Raw genomic sequence first — 13,058 nt, forward strand, 5'->3', positions numbered from 1 at the left:
CAGATGCCCAATACAGTGTCTTAATTTTAAAGCAGTCCTTGAATACAAATAAGACCTAGAGATGTTAAATATTTTATTTTAAAATGCTATTTTTTTTCCAATCATAACAAATCATAAACATTATGTGTCACAGCTGGTAACTGCAGCTGGAGTCTGATTTTATCTCAGGAGATTATTACACCATTCAGATATTAATATCTCAATCTCCAGAACTATGACTGGTAAAATCAGTTCGACCCTAATCCAGGAAAAAAGTGTCAGTCTGAACAGAAAAGAAATGAAAGCCCAAAACTTCTGCAGAAACACTGAAGACATTTTGGATTATGTGAGTATAATATTTCTGTAAGTGCTTTCAGGTTCATCTATACTGTGCCTGTTTTTTTCTCTAAGGGAAATGTACCTATCTGCAAATTTTGACACTTTTGATGTAAAGGAATCAGGAAGTTACACTTCTGTTCTCTATATCCACTGTACTGTAGAAAAAAATAGGATATTTTTCATTACTGAAATAACAAAAGATGGATACTCAGATGACAGATTGACAGGATACCTCATTTATTATTGCAACAGTATTATCATGGATAGTTACCGTAGAACACAGGTGTGTGCTCTGACCCTCTTGTATTTGGGACAATGCAGAGGAAAAAAAAAAACAACAGCTGATCTGTGCCCCAAAAGTCACTTTCTTGGTACCAAGGACATTAGTAAATGTGTTCAGATACACAGACGTATTGCAAGTAGCAAGATACAGAAGTGATACAGGGAAGCCTGATCTCACCATTGCACTCAATGTAGTAAAATGTTGTTCATTGGGATTAGGAGTATCTTTACTGATATCATGTTAAAAAGATTTCAAAGGAGCTGTTTGGAAGGCAGTGCACTACTGAGGCTTAAACAGCCTTCCTGTCAACTGAGAGGAATTAGAATACAGAAATGACAAAAGCAACAGAGACTGAAATTGTAGCCTTGTGGGTGAGAGAACACAGAGGCTAAGGAAAGGTTTTAAAGTGAAGCTTGTAAGGCAGAAAAAGCTAATGCAATGAAGAGGAAGTTTATTCTGAAGCAGTATTGCAGCCAGGAAATAGGATAATACTGCAGAAACATATGAAATGATCATTATGTATTTTGTAAGAGGTGAGTTTAAGCTGCATGCCAAATACGGAAAGCTGTGTTGTTGGAAGCTTATCATTATCCTGAGAAAAAGGCTGTGGGGGGTGGGGAAGCTGCTCCTTATACAAAATGTTATGGCTGTTCACAGGTAATTTACATCTGTAAAACTGCCTCTAAACCACAAGAACTTCTTTAGTTATTACTTTTTGTTGTTTATTTTTCCACTAACAGACACAACAGTATCTCTTTAGTAACATATGATAATTCATTTGTAAAACAGGTGTATTGTCAAGTACTTGCAAGTTACAAAGCAAACCCTGTGTAGACTCTACTAACAGGGCAGGCAGTTGTTCCCTTGCTGAAGTGACTTATTACAAATGTTAATATTGTAATGCTTTTATACACCTTGTAGTCCCAGTGTATAAGATAACCTGGTTAGGTTTTGTAACTAGGTAATATGGTGGATTTTGTAGGAATGTCTTAAACAAGCCCTCCATGAAGTATGTTGATAACTATATTGGACTGTGTCATAGCACAACTGTATGTGAGTTCAGTGTCTTAAGGTTACTTTGTTGTAGTAAAATTACTCTTGAAAACAAAACCGTCTGTAGAGTTTCTGTCAGAAGTTTAATCTTTTTACAAGTAAAAATATTTACTAATGGCTGTACTTCAGCTAAATCAAATATTCTAATTACATGATTTTTAACTGTCTCAGTCTTACTGACAGAGGCCTCAGTATATATTAAACTAATTCACATAGGGACTTAAGTTTCCTTAACTATTTCTTTTCTTATATTGCTATCAACAGAGAATCATAGAATTGTTCTTAGTTGAAAGAGACCTTTAAGATCATGAAGTCCTTCTAATAGTAATGAATAGAGACAAACACTAACCAACCTCCTACATCCTTAAGAAACCAACTATCCTATGCTATCCTATCCTATGTTCATGTCTTTTATATACCACTTATCTAATCAATAAACCAATATATTAATTATCAGAGACTCGGTAGTTTTCAATATTAAGAAACCAACCATCCTATCTTATCCTATCCTATGTTCATGTCTTTTATATACCACTTATCTAATCAATAAACCAATATATTGATTATCAGAAGACAGAGAGGATGGTAACTAACTAACCATCCTAACCATCCCCTCTTTCTCTCTCTCTTGTCTTAGTTAGTTACTAACCATCCTCTCTCTCCATCTTCTCTAAGACATAGACTAGGATAGGATAGGATAGGATAGGATAGGATAGGATAGGATAGTTGGTTTCTTAATAGGATAGCATGTAGGAGGTTGGTTAGTGTTTGTCTCTAACTAATTGTCTCCTACAATTAGCCCAGCACTTGCCAAGTTCACCACTGAGCCCTGTCCCTCAGCACCACGTCTACATGGCTTCTAAATACCTGTGGAGATGGGGACTCCACCACTTCCCTGAGCAGATTGTTCCAGTGCATTACAACCGTTTCCCTGAAGAAATTTTCCCTAATGTCTAATCTAAACCTCCTCTGGAAAAACTTGAGGCCATTTCCTTTCATTGTATAACTTGTTAATTGAGAGAAGAGACCAACACTCACCTGGCTACAATCTTCTTGTCAAGAGCAATCACAAAATCAAATAATACATCTGGTTGGAAGAGACCTCAAAGATCATCCAGTCCAGCCTTTGACCCAGCACTGAAGGATCAACACTAAACCATGTGCCCAAGTGCCATGTCCACACAGTGCTGAAACACCTCCACGGATGGTGACTCCACCACTGCCCTGGTCAGACCATTCCAATGTTCAAGAACACTCTCTGTGAAGAAATATTTCCTAACATCCAGCCTGAACCTCTCCTGGTGCAGCTTAAAATAATTTCCTCTAGTCCTGTTCCTTGACTCCAAGAAGAGGCTGCCCCCCTCCTTGCTCCAGCCTCCCTTCAGGTAGCTGTAGAGAGTGATGTCTCCCCTCAGCCTCCTCTTCTCCAGACTGAGCAACCCCAGCTCTCTCAGACATTCCTCAGAGGCCATGTGCCCATGTCCTTCATGAGCCTTGTTGCCCTTCTCTGAACATACTCCAGCATCTCAATGTTCTTCCTGTAGTGAGGGGCCCAGAACCAAACACAGTACATAAGGCATGGCCTCACCAGTGCTGAGCACAGAGGGATGATCACCTCCCTTTTCCTGCTGGCCACAATGCTTCTAATACAAGCATTGTATTAGAATACCATTGGCTTTAGGATACCATTGGCTTTCTTGACCACCTGGGCACACTGTTAACTCAGTCAACTGTCAACCAATTCTCCCAGGTTACTCCCCAAGTTGCACCTTCCCAACCATGCATCCCCAGGTCTGTAGCTTACCATGGGGTTGTTGTGACCCATGTGGAGGACCTGGAGCTTGAACCTTGAACGTCATACAATTAGCCTTGGTGCATAGATCTAACCTGTCCAGATCCTGTTGTAAAGCTTTCCTACCCTCTAGCAGACTGATGTAGCCACCCAGCTTAGTGTCACCTGCAAACTCAATGAGAGTGCACTCAATCCTCTCACCCAGATCATTGATATTGAAGAGTCACTAGTAGCAGAACAACTAGTGGGCGCCAGCCAGATTTAGCACCATTTGCCACCACTCTTTGGGCCTGGCCATCCAGCCAGTGTTTAATCCAATGCAGAATGCACTTATCCAAGCCTTGTGCCATGAGTTTGTGAAGGAGAATGGTGTGGGAGATAGTGTCAAAGGCTTTACTAAAGTCCAGATAGACAATGTCCATGGCCCTTTAGCTCATCTGCTAGGTGGCTCACCTTATTGGAGAAGATCAGATTAGTCAGGTAAGACCTGCCTTTCATAAACCTCACTAGAGCTGAATACAGGGAACAATTACCTCCCTATATATTGATATGGAATCTGTTTACAGTACTGCAATCCATTACAGTACTAGAACAGTTGAAATTATATGGGCTGTGTTACAAATTCCTGACCGCTGCCGCAGCAGCCTAGGTCTTACTGGTGTTACTTCTAAGTGCCTAATGCAACAGAATCCAAAGGCAGCCGGGATTGCTTTCAAAGCCTACTGGCTGTATCTAGGCATTTTTGCAACTTTGAAACCATCTCTGCCCACAGAGTTTTGCTTGAAGTCTCTGGAACAGGAGCAGGAGGAGGGAGTGCGCATGCTGGCGGGGTCTGGGTGACATCCGCGCCTCCCAGTTGTCTGGTGGGGAAGCCTGCCCTGGCGCAGAGCACGGCAGTGCGGTCTGAGCCCAGGTGTGCCGCAGGCGCGCATTTAGTCTTCAGTCCAGGGCCCGCGCGCTCACCAAGCTGTCGCGACAGGGAGCTCGCCGGCCGTGACAGGGACCTCAAAAGCCGCCACAGCACCGCGCGCCTCCGCGAGGCGTGAGGCCGCGCGCGCGCTTTGCCTCAGGAGCTGGGCTGGCGGGCGCCTCGCGCCTCCACAGCAAGCCGGCTGCACCCCGCGCCCCGGGGACGCTGTGCCTTGCAGCTTGATCTTCCCCTCCAAGTGAAAAATGCTGCGTTCCCCCGGTCGCCCTCCTCCTTCCTGAGGAGTCGTCGGTCCCTCCGATGACTGCCGTCGTGGACGGGCAGAGCGGACGTCGACACCACCTCGTCGCTTCAGCGAGGGCCGCGGCCACCGGAGGTGCCTCTCCCTCATGCCCAGGTAAGGTGAGCCCTAAGCCCTCAGCCCGGCGAGCCAGCTGAGGCGGGGCTCCTTTCCCGCCGCTCTCCAGGTGCAGCGGACAGCGAGGAGGGCGGGAGCCGCGGGTCGCTCAGGCTGGGCTGGTGGGCCGGCGTCCTGGGCTTCCCGCGCCATGGGCTTTGCGGCGGCAGAGCGGGCCGAGCCGTGCCGGGCGAAGGGCGGTGGAGCGGTCCCGGAATGATGACGCGCTTCCTGCCCTCCCCGGCGGGGGTCTGCGCCTGGAGTCCGCAGCGGCGGCAGCTGTGGGCGGCGGCGGCGAAGCAGGCGGGAGCGGGCGGCAAGCGAGCGGGGGGGAAGGAAGGAAGCGAGCGAGCGGCGGGGCTTAGGTGCTTTGCAGTGCTACAGTAACGCCTTTCCCGGTAGGAGCCCGCGAGGACCCCCTTGTCCTGCCCTGCCGTTGCACGTTGCATGGAGTGTCTGGTCCGTGCTGAGCCGCCGAGAGGGGGAAGACTCAGCGCAGGGCTGAGCGGCGGGAGCGCGAAGCCGCTCCGTGCCTGCGGCGACTCAGCTGGCACTGGGTTTTGCTTGCAGGCACTGTGTTACCCCCAATCAGGCAGGCAGCAGATGCCGGTGGCCGTTCCCACGGCGGGAGCTGCGCTCCGTCCGGCACAGCTCGCCTGCGTCGAGTGCTGCCCGCCCAACAAGTTGCCGGTTCCAGGGAGAACTGTAATAGCCCGGCCCGATGCCGTGCGGGGAGACGGGTTGCCGTGGCTCGGTAGGGACTCCGCTGCGGGCTGAGCCCCGGCAAGGAAAGAGCGTCCCCGGTTCACCTTTCCTTCGTAAGGAGCCGGGTTGGGCTGGGGGGGAAATCGCGGTCCTTTAGGATCCCCTCCTGTGCTGTATAGCGTCTAGCTTCTCCTGGCTCCTCGCAGCCTGTCTGGGGGAGCTTTGCGTAGCCGGGTTGGGGGGTAGGTTTGCCCGAGGGACGGAGCTGTTGGTCGCTACAGGCGACCGCGATGGAGAAAAATCTTTTTCGCAACACGTTGCGAAGCGACGACCTCCCAAGGACGATCGTTCCGCGTGTGTTTATGTCCATCTGTCTGTGTATATATCTACCGCTTCACACCGAACCCGTGGGACGGCTCGGGTTGGAAGCGGGTCTCAGGCCGGTCTTGTAGGGCCACCCCTGAGAGGAGGGAAGGACGCGTCCGCCCCTGAGCAGCGCGGACAGGCATGGGTGGGCGGGTGAACCGCGCTGCTTCGCGGCCTCTCCCTTCCCCGGGCCGGCCTGGCAGCCTGCAATGGGCCAGCTACTCAGACCTACCTGTCCCGGTGCAGCAGGGCTTTGTGCCCGCCGCTGGCTGAAGCGTTAAATCTCCCTTGGTATGAGACGGCGGTGTGTGCTTGAAGAAGGCCTGTCCACGCTGTAGGTTGGGGTACCCCTACGTGTCCTGCAGCTCTCTTTCTTCCATATTACCCTAGCAGATGCATGTGAGGTGCAGGCAGGATACAGTCTTACCTTCGGACGACTAGAGGGCACCAACACAGTGCCACTACCTGGGCATTTCGTGGGAACACCTGCCTGGAAAGTGGGGCCTCTGATGTCTTTGTGCTCACCTTATGTAGTGCTTTTGTTTTACTGACCGAGTACTTCAATTTATTTAGGCTTTACTTTTTGTGTGTTAAAATGCTGCTGCAGTGTCAAATTAGAAAGATTATGGGAATATTCATTGGCTGAAGCAACTGTCAAATTAACCAATTGCCCATGTCCTTATTAATCTTTTAGAAGTTCATTTTGCAAACCTGTATTTTAAAGCTGGGGTTTGAGCTGTATTAAGCTAGATCTGAGTTTGAAAGCATATTTAAAGACATCAGGAGTTGTGCATCAAGAGAGCCCATCAGCCATGGAAAAATGTCCGTATGATTAAAAAGCAAACAAGTGTCATGTTTCTGAGATGGCTCTTGCTTGGCATCTTACTTGTGTACAGCAGTGTGTTACAAGTATGATTACAAGCTGTCAGTATTAAATACCTTACATACTGTAATATGTATGGAAACTTTCATATCTGTTTGGGATAATGGTCGGCCATTCTTCCAACAGTACAGCTGTTGGTGAAGTTAACTCTGAACTAAGTTGGCTGAAATACCTTTTCTGCTTTAATTTTCAAAACATGAAGTTTTCGAGTCAGTACTTTAAGACTGAAGGTTACAATGCAGCTCAGCAGGGAGTGGGGAGAGATTTCTTGCCTCTGGCAAGTGCATTTCACAAGTTTGGTAAGCCTCATTTAACTCACTGGTCACTGCAGAAATCAAGGGTTAAGTGGAGTTTTTGTCCATCTTATCTGTTGGTGGCAAAGTTATTAAGCTTAAGTAAAATAAGAGTAGTTCTTTCTGATGTCTGGTCTAAGTCTCTGGGTTAACTGTGACAAACTTGGACAATATGAAGTTCTGAATCTCAGTATGAATTTTGATAAAGATGACAGTAATTTTATATAGGATATCCATTCATTTAACCTTTCAAATTATAGTGTTTTACCCTGAATAGTTGTCCTGTGTGTTCTTAGAGTAACATCTGTTGCATGATATCATGTAATGGAATGTAGTGCAGCCTAATTTAAGTTGTTTTGAAATGTTGCCATTGCACTGCAGTAGTGCCTGAGTGAGCAAGAGGGTTTTGGTGGTATGTGTGATGGATAGATTGGTTAGGAGTAGATGATGTTGAGAGACTAAATTATGTTTGAACTGCAAAGGTTTAAGTAGTTTTGCTCTGGACTTGGTTTGTTGTACGGTTTTACTGAGACTTCTTTCATCATTTGCCAGCTAATCTAATCACTGAATTCTACTTAGATTAGGAAATGCATTTAAAGTTGTATTTATAACTTTTAGTACAAAATACTACTGCAATAGATACAAGTATTTTATTTTGGAGAAGGAGGAGTGTGCTTGAAACAACTATTAGGCTGTGGCACAGCTGGAACTGCATAATCTTCATGATGACTTAAATTATTTTGCTGTGAAAGCCTTCTCTTACTTGGTATTGTTTCTACAAAGATTTGACTCACAGTAAGGATGTTTTGAAGCATTAATATTTGGGTGGTGTAGTTTTTATATGATATATATGTGTAATAGGTATTTGTTAAATCTGTGCAGATGCAAGGTCTAGGCAGCTTTCAAAGCTGCCAATAGTAAGTCATCACCACAGTAAGAGAGTAATCCAGACATCCACTTTCATTCTTTCTTGTGGTATTGTCATGTCAGAGAGTTCTTGGAATATCAGTTTGTATGCTTGTGAAATGTGAGCAATACCATTTGCTGAAGCATCATTCCAAGCCAAAATTTTAATACTGAAGTACTGAAAACACTATTTGAAGTAATACTCAGCTCCTAGTCCTGTCTGAACCTCAGAGATTTCAATAAATTGCCCAATGTGTAGGCATTCTGAGGTGTGGGTGGGCTGGGTTGGTTGGTTTGTTTTTTTAAATATGCATTTTTGTGCTGAAAAGTTCTTACCCAGATGCTGCCTTTGCACCAATCCATAATTAGGAAAGAAGTATGAATGTGTTTACAGACCACCATATCCAGTTTTCAAAAATTGTTTTTCTCTTCTCTTGGATCTTTAAAATGTTTGGCAAGTCTGCTTATGCATGTTTCTGCAGACAATAGAATGCTGATGCGAACTGAGACAGCAAGCAAAATGGTTGAGTGTTGTTGCAAATCAGGAGAGGCTGTCTTAATAGGCAGCATTTTGCATATTTGGTTTAATTTGTCTACTTTTGGATTTGAGTGTGTCAGTTGGGACAGATGCTACTGGTATGCAGTTGGAAACTGTAGTTTCAGGTAGTTCTGTTTGTTGGTACCTGAAGGAGAATGCACAAGTTTTGCTTCTGGAATTCTGCTTTTGACCACACATGGTTATAAGAGTATAAATTGAATTGAGCTGAGGAACTTTGCAGGGCAGGAGAGAGGCAAATGATAAAGCAGAGGTTTTTTTTCAGAATATCCTGGCTCCCAAATTCCAAAGGCTATGTTAAGCAGAATAATGTAGGCTTTTGCAACTCTGTGGATGAGATTGTTGTGATTATGGATGTCATGCTGTGTCTTACCCTCTTTTATGCTTAATTCTTTATGTTATGATTAAACAATCTGTTTGTTTTCAAAAAGAATGTCAGATTGTTTTTGAAGGTAGCCCAAGCTACTCTTGATGCACAAGTACTACAGTGTTCCACAAAATCTTGGGTCTGATCAATAATTAGAGAATCGTGGCCTTCTGGGTGTAGTAAAGCTGCGCCTTTGGTATGCTCGGGAATAAGAAGGGTGATGCAGAACCTGTGATTGCTTTTGATGCCAGACTGGTAATTGTGAACACCAGATTTTCTAGGTTTCTGTCCCTGCTAATGCTGCTTAAAATCTATTTCACAGCAGTGTCAGAGAACCATTTCCCTGGGTGTGTTGTGTGCACACATGCTTATCTTGGAATTGAGTTTGAATTAGCCTGTGTACTTGAAGCAATTGTGATAACATTTTGATATTTTCAACTTCCAGTTGCAAGCTGGGATTCCATCCCCAGAAATCCTACCCCCCAGTTCTCAAAGCTCCAGTGCCTTTTTACCCAGGCATCTTCATAAAGTTAGAAAAGGCACTGACTGACTTCACAAGGTGAGGGTGACCATACAACAGTAAGTCTTGTCTTCAAATACCTTTACAGTACTACAGTGCTGACTTCTTACTCGTAGTCCTTTCGCTTGGCAGCAACCAGCTGAATTTCTGCCAAGATGGGTCAGGCTGGCACTTGAATCTGCCTTCCTTGCATTCCCAGTAGGTAGCTCATCTTTCTGTGTTTGGGCAGCAGGGTGAAAGTGTGAACTGAAGTGAATTTTAAAACAAACTTTGTGCCTTTCTCTCTGGCAACTTTTGTTTTGTTGAGATTTCTTATTTCCATGAAAATGTGATATGCAACTTGGGAATAAGCAGGAGGCTCTCCATCTTCTAAATCACAGCAAATAACAATTGAGGTGATAAAGAATCAGTAGTACTATATGGGCTGTTTAGTTTTTTGACTTGAGAGCAGCCCCATGGACAAGGACTTGGGAGTCCTCGTGGACAGCAAGTTAACCATAGGTCAGCAATATGCCCTTGTGGCCAAGAGGGCCAATGGGATCCTGGGGTGCATTAAGAGGAGTGCGTCCAGCAGATCAAGGGAGATTCTTCTTCCCGTCTACTCTGCCCTGGTGAGACCTCACCTGGAATATTGTGTCCTGTTTTGGGCTCCTCAGTTCAGAAGGGACAGGGATTTACTTGAGAGAGTCACAATGGAGGACTGTGAGAATAATTAACGTAAAGGAGCATGTGCCCTATGAAGAGAGGCTGAGAGACCTGGCGCTTTTTAGTTGGGAGAAGACTGAGAGGGGATTTAATAAATGTTTGTAAATATCTGAGGGCTGGGTGTCAAGAGGGAGGGGACAGGCTCTGCTCAGTTGTACCCTGTGACAGGACAAGGGGCAATGGATATAAACTACAGCACAGGAGGTTCCCACCTTAACCTGAGGAGGAACTTCTTCACTGTGAGGGTCACAGAGCACTGGAACAGGCTCCCCAGAGGGGTTGTGGAGTCTCCTTCTCTGGGGACTTTCAAGACACATCTGGATGCATTCCTGTGCATCCTGCACTAGATTCTATGGTTCTGTTCGGTCTGAGAGGTTGGACTCCATCTTCGGAGGTCCCTCCCAATGCCTACCACTCTGATCCTGTGAATGGTTGGTTGTCAGCTGTGGTAGAGAGATTCATTATATCAGGATATCAAAGTGTTTATTTTTTCTGAAGCTGTTGGCATGTGGTGTGAGACCCTCTTAAACAATAGACTGACTTTCTAAGCTTAGAAGGGCCTTCAGAGTTGTGTGATGCTTTTCATATTACATATACTTGTTTATTTTCATATGATGATCTCTCTTACCTTTCTTGGTAGTTGATATCTGCCCTGTGGTAAATAACCCTTTGTTTCAACTACCTCAAGCCCAGTTTAAACTGTGGCTTGTTCACAGTGGTGCTATGTACTAGTGGGAAAGTTGTGATTTTTCTGGAATGTGAGATCTAATGATTAGGTAGACCTTACATAAATAGGTAAGCATAAAGCAGTCTCAAAAACTTGCTGATAGCAAACATGAGGCTTTAATCTGTACAAGTGGGAACATTAATTAGCCTTAAAGGCATTTATGTCAAAGCACCTTTTACCTTTGTGCAGTGTAAATGTGCCAAATGCTTTGTATCCAGAAACAGCAAGGTGGCACTTGGCAGAGCATGGAAGCAGCAAAGGCAGGTTATGAATGCCAGACACAAATGATAATCCTTGTGGAAGAGAAGACCTATGGTAATTGATTGGGGCAGACTGTGGGAGGAATGTAGTGATGGTATAGAACCAAGTTACATAATGCTTAGACACAATAAAAATGTTGAAGTACCAGGACAGAGGCAGAATTCAGCAATGGGTCTACAAATAAATATGCAAATAAATGACATCAGGAAGTAGAATTTGAATGCTATAGTTCTCTATACCCTGCAAGTTTTGTAATTTTCTCATTTTTGACTAAAATATTTTTAGATTTCTTTTTGTTTCTGTATAAGGAAACACCTCTTCACCAACAAGAGATATCTGAACCATCTGGGGAAAGGATCCAAGTGGGAGCTGCTACTGTATGGCAGGCATGCAGGATCAAACAGAAAGAACCAGTGGCACAGGGTATCACAGAAGGCACTCTTACAGGGAGAAGGAGATAAATGTCCAGCTTCATTTTAAAAAAGCAAAGGCTATGGGAAATGAGATGACTTGTGTTGTTTAAAGTACTCTTTAGAAATGTGATGTGCAACAGGTGAGGATATATAGATTGCAAGTGAGAACCCAAGGTCTTGTATGTACCAACCCTGAAAAATACTTGATTTTTAATTTATAATGGCTGTGTTTGTAGGAATAAGGCCCAGATCAGCCTTATTGTTGCTGGAATGCCTGTGATACTAACCAGACATAAAAGCAGCCAAGGAGAATAGAATAGAATTAACCAGGTTGGAAAAGACCTTTGAGATCGAGTCCAACTTATCATCCAACGCTATCTAATCAACTAAACCTGTACAGAAGATGGAAACCTGTGAAGAAAGGGTAGTTAAGTAGACTTTTCCTGATGAGACTGGACAGACCAGACTACAGATTAAATACAGCACAAACCCAGACACAGAGAGACAGGGGATTGCAGTGGGTCTAACAAACTTTCTTGGAGGCCTTTGTATGTAGAGGATGTGGATTTGTAAGGGGTCAGTTCAAATTGTTTCACAGGTGCTTTATGGGTGGGTGACATTTCATCCTCTGGCTGTCCTTAGAGAACCAAGAAAGCAAAGGCCAGACTGAGCAAAATGAACTCTTCGCAGGAGCAGGAAGATAGTCTGTTAGTGGTGCTACCTGCATCCATAGCTGCAGGGATAATTGGAGGAACTAAGACACTTCAGTCTTTCTCCTCTCCTGTTTGTACACTGCCTGTTGTTTTGTCCAAAATTGACCCCTCATTCCTTTTACAGGGAGATGCTTACCCACTTCTGTGTGGCTGTCCCTGAAAGAAAGTGGTCCAAATTTTGAAAAATCCCATTGTAGCAATCTCAGCAAACCATCCAACATCAACAAAAAGCCTCCTAGTATTGTGGAAAAGAATTGTTTGGAGCTTGAAAATAAGGAAAAGAACAGTTGCATTCAGTAGGTGACCATCTAGTGGCACAGTACACTTAGAAAACCCAAGTATGCACATTTCTTCTTAGTATTCTTGAGGAGGAAATGTCACTTTTGGTATTCTAAAAACTTCTTTGCTGCTGCCTGGTTTGTGGCATAGGCCTGAGCTTTAATTTAAATATTTCATGAGTGAAATTGCTCCATGAGAAGGTTTAGTGAAGTACTGTTTGTTCTTCAGTGAATTCTCCTTCAGCAGTACTCCTAAAATTATGTCTTTTCATGTATACTTCTTGAAAGCAAAGGCTTCCAGCAACATTTTTTGTATTAATTGCTGTGATGATCAAGGTGCTATCCAAATGTTAATCTGTTCTGCCTAACAAAAAGCAAGATATGTGAAATAAGAGATCATGGAATCTGAGTTTGACAATTCTCTTATTTTTCTGTAAGGAAACCCACAAGACAAAGCATTAAAATATTGGGAGAGCCTGAGTAGAAAAGAGATATTCCTGAAGATTTCATGTCAGAACTGTGGCTGACTTGATAAGAACATTCCCAACAGAATGTCAGCCCTCTGGGTGCAAAGAGATGAGGCAGAAAAATACC

The 13,058-nt window shown here is 44.4% G+C and overlaps 1 protein-coding gene across 3 annotated transcripts in view; it reads left to right on the forward strand.

The window, feature by feature from the left end:
• Nucleotides 1-5,042: 5,042 nt before the first annotated feature.
• TLN2 (talin 2) overlaps nt 5,043-13,058 on the forward strand; it is a 152,028-nt gene continuing 144,012 nt past the window's right edge. The window contains exon 1 of one of the 3 annotated variants that reach the window (XM_054169272.1): nt 5,043-5,169. The gene's annotated coding sequence lies outside the window, so the exon portion shown is untranslated. The remainder of the gene's footprint in view (nt 5,170-13,058) is intronic. The other 2 variants (XM_054169274.1, XM_054169273.1) reach the window with 2 other exon arrangements.

The sequence above is a fragment of the Dryobates pubescens genome, chromosome 17 (genome assembly GCF_014839835.1).
Source record: "Dryobates pubescens isolate bDryPub1 chromosome 17, bDryPub1.pri, whole genome shotgun sequence".
Lineage (NCBI taxonomy): Eukaryota > Metazoa > Chordata > Aves > Piciformes > Picidae > Dryobates > Dryobates pubescens.